Source organism: Symphalangus syndactylus, chromosome 16 (genome assembly GCF_028878055.3).
Source record: "Symphalangus syndactylus isolate Jambi chromosome 16, NHGRI_mSymSyn1-v2.1_pri, whole genome shotgun sequence".
NCBI classification, from domain to species: domain Eukaryota; kingdom Metazoa; phylum Chordata; class Mammalia; order Primates; family Hylobatidae; genus Symphalangus; species Symphalangus syndactylus.
Genome location: NC_072438.2, coordinates 94,552,317 through 94,558,543, shown reverse-complemented (window position 1 = coordinate 94,558,543; position 6,227 = coordinate 94,552,317). Strand labels below are relative to the sequence as shown.

At 43.7% G+C, this 6,227-nt stretch overlaps 1 protein-coding gene across 1 annotated transcript in view; it reads left to right on the top strand.

Moving 5' to 3' along the window:
• The window catches only part of MTRR (5-methyltetrahydrofolate-homocysteine methyltransferase reductase), a 50,527-nt gene that overhangs the window by 577 nt on the left and 43,723 nt on the right, over positions 1-6,227 (top strand). The window lies entirely within an intron of this gene.

Below are 6,227 nucleotides of genomic sequence, written 5' to 3'. Positions count from 1 at the left end.
GTCAATACCTGCGTTCCGTTTGTTGAAAATGTATTAAGCTGTATGCTAGTGATTGCTGGGTGTATAGCCAAGAAAAGTTAAAAAACAAACAAACAAACAAACATGATGACCAAGGCTTTGGAAATGCTTTAGCCAGGGTGCCTGGGAAGGCCAGCCTCGCTGAGGAGGTGGTGGTTGAGATGAAGCATAGCAATAATGAGAAGCCAGTTCTGTGAGTCTGGCAATCCCTTCCAAGCCGACTTGGTCCTCTGAGGCAGAGGCAATCTTGTGTTTGAATGGCAGCAGGAAGTGGGGTGGTGTGGCCTCATGAAGCCAGAAACTGGTAGGAAGTGAAGGTGAACAGATAGACGGGGGCCTGATGGAGGGATCTTACAGACCATGGAAGGAGCAGTGCCCTGCCTTCTTCCCCACCCCTGCAACTAGGTAGGAATCTCTTGTCTGCCATTCTGTGATGCAGGCTGGTGGCTTAAGATGCCTCTCTCATTCTGAGGCACCTGGTGATCCACTCTGTAGAGGTCTCCAGAGTCCTAGAGATCCTTCTGGGCAGGATTTAAGACATCCCGGTGCCACCACGCTTTTTCTCCCTTTTTTTATTTCTCTCTCTCTCTCGTGGGTCCCCATGAGCTTCCTGAGAAACCCATGTGCCTTCTTTGTCCCACTAACACATCTTTTTGCTCCATGTGCAGGCAGAACATGAGTCAGTCATGAGTCAAGGGTCAGACACCTGCCCACCATGTCTCTAAGCCCCAGGGGACCTATCAACCTCATTGGAGCCACTTGGAGAGGGTGACATATCCCTGGTGCTTGGAGATGGAGCACCATCTCTCCTACATGTGAAGTGAAGGAAAAGGGGCTCTTATTTTTCTCCCATGGCTGAAGTCATGAAAGGCATGACTCATACTTTTTTGGCCTCATTAAAGCAGCAGCCAAATATATATATATATTTTTTTAAGCCCTTATGATCTACTGCCTCTCTCAACCTCTCTCAATGTCTCCAAAGACACAAGAGAGGTCAACTAATGGTCACAGATTTTGTAAGCTTTGCATCGGTGACCCGGTATCATACTTTCGAAAGTGAAGGTACTTGAAACCAATTATCTTGGGAATTCACTAAAACTGAGACTGAGATAATTTCTTAGTAAAAGAAATTAGTAAAGTTTACACAGTTATACAGATGTGAATCTGCTAACTTCAATTTCAGTAGGTGACGTTTTGTCGTGTCCTAGACCAAGAGCCCTTGAGGGCAAGGCTACCTACATCTTTTTCTTCTTGGATGGAGATATGGTTAGGCTTTGTGTCCCCACCTTAATCTCATCTTGAATTGTAATCCCCATAATCCCCACATGTCAAAGGAGTGACCAAGTGGAGATAATTGAATCATGGGGGCCGTTTCCCCTATGCTGTTCTTGTGATGATGAGTTCTCACAGGATCTGATGGTTTTATAAGGGGCTCCTCCCCTTTTGCTAGGTGCTTCTCCTTCCTGCCACCTTATGAAGAAGGTGCCTTGCTTCTCCTTTGCTTTCTGCCGCGATTTTAAGTTTCCTGAGGCCACTCCAGCTACACTGAACTGTGAGTCAATTAAAACTCTTTCCTTTATGAATTACCCAGTCTCAGGTATTTCTTTATAGCAGCATGAGAACAAACTTATACAGATGGCTCAAGTCTGGCATACAGTAGGAACTCAAATATTTGAGTCTGAGACAAGGGCCTGAGTTTATTTGGGAGGTAATTCCAGGGAACAGGAGAGAGGGACCAAGAGGAGCAAGAAGCAGGAGAGACACCAAGGATGCACTACCCAGGTCACTGCTGAGGGCAACTGGTGCATGGCCATGAACCTTTCTGAGGGGCCTGTAGAGGCCTTGAAGAATTGCCCCAGAGGATCAACATGGAGGTGTGTTTCATCACTTGCTCCTGTCTGCTCGGTGGAGGCTTGCTCCTTCAATTGTTGACTCCTTAACTGGTACGACCACCGCCCCAGGGCCTCACAGTCTCCCCTGCAGCGTCTTGCCTCCTTGGTGTCCGAGAACCCCTGGGGCTGACAGCAAAAGACAGGGGCATGTACTGGAGTTGAGATGGTGAGATGCTTCTTTCATGAGGTGAGTCATAGCCCCACGGAATGGTCCACCAGAGATGAGGGTGGAATGAGATGTGAGGCCCTGAGGATACAGGGCAGGTTACCAGAGACAGATGAAACCATGGGCAGGGCAGACTTTGGCAATTTTGATTATTAAGAGGCTTTAGTTCCTTTTTAAAAAATACTCTTTTTAAAAAAATATTTTCCTATATGATCTTATTATATATTCCCAGGTACGTGAGTGGAATACAAGGTCACAGAGTCATACGTTTAGGCTTCTCATGTCTGTACTTGTACTCAAAAGTTCTGTGCAGGAGAAGGGGAGGATGAAAGAAGCGTGAAAACCCTCCTCTCAAAGGAGGCAAATTAATCGAGTAAGGACACACACTGGGGTTGGGTTAAACATAGTTTATTAGTCAGGGTTCCCTCCAGGGACAGAACAAATAGGATGTATATAAAGATATATATTATATATATATTTTTTATATGGGAGTTTATTAAGGAGGATTAACTCACATGATCACAAGTTCCCTGTATTAGTTCATTGTCACTCTGCTGATAAAGACATACCCAAATCTGGGATGAAAAGAGGTTTAATTGGACTTAGAGTTCCACATGGCTAGGGAGGCCTCAGAATCATAGCAAGAGGTGAAAGGCACTTCTGACATAGTGGCAGCAAGAAAAAATGAGGAAGATGCAAAAGCGGAAACCACCGATAAAACTATCAGATCTCACGAGACTTATTCACTACCACGAGAATATGGGGGAAACCACCCCCACGATTCAAGCTATCTCCCTCCGGGTCCCTCCCACAACACATGGGAATTATGGAGATTTGGGTGGGGACATAGAGCCAAACCATATCAGTCCCACAATCGGCCATCTGCAAGCTGAGGAGCAAGGAGGCCAGTCTGAGTCCCAGAGCTGAAGAACTTGGAGTTTGATGTTCAAGGGCAGGAAGCATCTAGCATGGGAGAAAGATGTAGGCTGGCAGGCTAAGCCAGTCTAGTCTTTCACATTTTTCTGCCTGCTTTTATATTCTGGCATTCCCAAGGCATTCAAGCCAAATTGAAGCAAGTCTCTGGATCTGCCCTTTGGTTTAATAGGAAATACAGCAGATAGATACAGAAACAAGTTAGACAACACCAAATCAACAGTGTGGGACATTCTACAGGGCAATTGATCTAATTTCTCCAGTAACTTAATGACATGAAAACTAGGTGAGAAAGAGTGGCAGTTAGAGACATAAGAGACTTAAGTGGTAGAATCTCTAAAAGTCATATGTGGACTTTGGATCCTGATTCAAAAACATCAACAGTTAAAAAATATTTTTGAGATAGTACAGGAAATTTAGAATATAGACTAGAAATTAAATGATGACAGGGAATAATAACTAATTTTGTTATTTGTAAAATGGCTGGTTAGATAAAGAAAAAAATGCTTATCAGTTATAGATGAATACTGAAGTATTTAGGATAAAATATTATGATAGCTTCGATTTCTCTAGAAACATTCCAGTGGGGAAAAAAAGGAAAAAGTTAAAGAATAGATGAAACATGATTGGAAAATTATGGTAATTTTCATGCTGAATAGAGGAACTTGCAAACTTATTATACTTTTTTTTTTAAGAGATGGGGTTTTGCTCTGCCACTCAGGCTGGAAAGCAGTGGCGTGATCATAGCTCCTGGCCTCAAGTAATCCTCCTGCCGTGGCCTCCCAAAGCACTGGGAATACAACATGAGCCACTGAGCCAGCTTTTCTTTCAATTCTTATACTTTTCTTTCAATTCTTATGTGTGTTCAAAATTTCCTGTAATACAAGCAAAAACAGTAGGGTTATTAAAAGAGATTGTTTCTTGTAAACATTAGAACCCAAAATATCAGCTCCACCCACACACTGTGAGCACTCTGTATCGGAGACTGTGGGAGTGGGAGGGAGATGTCTGCTTTTTCTGAGGTGGGATTACAAGTACTGGATGAAGGCAAAATTTCTTTTGATGGAGCCGAACGGGGGGAGAACATCAACATAAAGGCAGGTTTCCTGACTCGTGCAGCAAGGGAGACTGCACACCACAGGAGCCTAGAGACATCGAGTCAAACACAGGACTAGACAGGGCTGTTGTAGGATTTGGGGAGGTGTGAATTTAGGTAAAATTTAATGAAGGTGAGCTGGAGAGACTCAAGCACAGCAAGTTTGTGTGCCAAAGAGTTAACAGTAACCCTGGCCTAAGAAGCCGATTCAGGTCCCTCAAAGGGAAGACAAATGTGGAACGTTGTGTGCAAAATTCCCACGTCTAGAGCTCTGCAGTTGAGGGGGATATTGAAGCTACTTCTCCATTGGTCAGATTGGCCCATGCGGCTCAGCTCATATAGACAACAGTTAGATGTTCCATTTTATGGATCTGATTTCAAACAACAAAGACTTTAGAGAACAAAGTTTCTTAGCACTATGTCCTTGATGATAATTAACAAAGGCAGTTGTCAAAGGCTCACAGTGGCACCCCTAGAAGTCCTCACCAGCAAGTTAGCCATGTTCCTTCTTATAGACCATGCCTTACATGAACCTTCACCATGAGCTATACGATAAAATTTAACTGAGAATGAATGAACACACCTGTACCAATAACAATAATCGCACCCAGTGTTCACTGAGTATTTACTATTTTCCAGGAATTGGACTAAACAGCTTACAAGATATGTCTCATTTCACTATCTACACTAGATATTTAGACTCCAAATGGGGGTGGGTGTATTCCCAGTTTGGAAGATCTCAGCCCTAAGGGGATAATTTGCCTGGTTCCTCACTGAGCCAAGACCCCTCTCTGGATTTGCACACATCATCTTCTGGTAGGTATACTTTTTTTTTTTAATTTTATTTATTTATTTATTTAGAAGGAACTGACTGCTTTCGTTTTCCCAGAATTCTACCAAATATTTAGCAAGTGTCCACATGTACCCAAGCGACGCACATTCCTTACATAGAGGAAGGTAAGGAAAGGTAAAGAAGACTGCCTGTGTTGTTCAGGCAGAACTGTCACCACACTCTTCCACAGCTCCTGCCTGCCTGCCATCTACACACACACTCACAACATACACTCACAACACACTCAGAGAGGATCCACTCTCTCCTCCAGAGATCCTCTAGTTTCAACTGCTGCAGCCCAAAGTCCTGAACTTTGCTGCCCCCTATTGATAGGCCCAAAGAATATCACTGTTGCTGCAAGAGTTGTGCTAGTAAGTAAAACAATTTTTTTCACTCATTTTCTTGCTTTGCTTTACTTTTGAAAACAAATATAAAAAGGTTATGCAATTATTAAAAATATTATCAAATACATAGTTGCAAGAGCCATCATATTGAATATGTAATTGCAACTGACACATTCAGATCACTTTTGTTTGTACAGGTATAGACATACAAATGAATTCATCAGCGTGAGAATTCAGTTTAAAAGGACTTAGCTTTATGATTTGACAAAGCTTGTCAAATTCGCTCGTTAGTGAAACCAGCAACCTTATATCTATTAGCCTAAATTATTTTCATGTACTTCAGGATTAAAATTTGAACAGGGCCAGAGGCAGGTCTAGCCTCCCTCCCTGGGCCAACCCTGTATGCTTTACACTGGGTGTTCCAGCCATTGACAATTGCACCCCTAGACCCTGCTCTCTTCCTTCTAAAACTCAGCTTACAAATCACTCTGAGGCTGTCTCTCACTGCCCGGGGGGCATGAGGTCTCTGTGTTCCCAGAGCCCTTCCTGTGTGTCAGGGTGCCGGAGGCCTCACCACTCCCATCGCCTGCTCACTAATCTCACCTGTTTCAAGCCCCTCAAGGGCAGGGGCTTTTTCCTATTTGGCCCTGGAGCTGGAGCATTGAGTGTGCCCAGCGTGATCAGAACTGTGAGTGTCTGCTGAATGCGTACGTGAAAAGGGTCGGGGAGAGCCAAATAAGACAGGCTCAGCAGAGGCTGTAAGTGAAAACTGCAGGAGGAGCATCTGATTCTGATGAGCAAACGGAAAAGCTTGCAATGGATGAGATGGACTTACATCAACAGCATAGGTGAAGAACGCTCGTGCTGTATTTTTCTTCATAGCATTTATAGCAGACCGTCATTACCTCTTCGTGTGGCTCTTTAATTGGTTTAAGTCCCTCTCTGC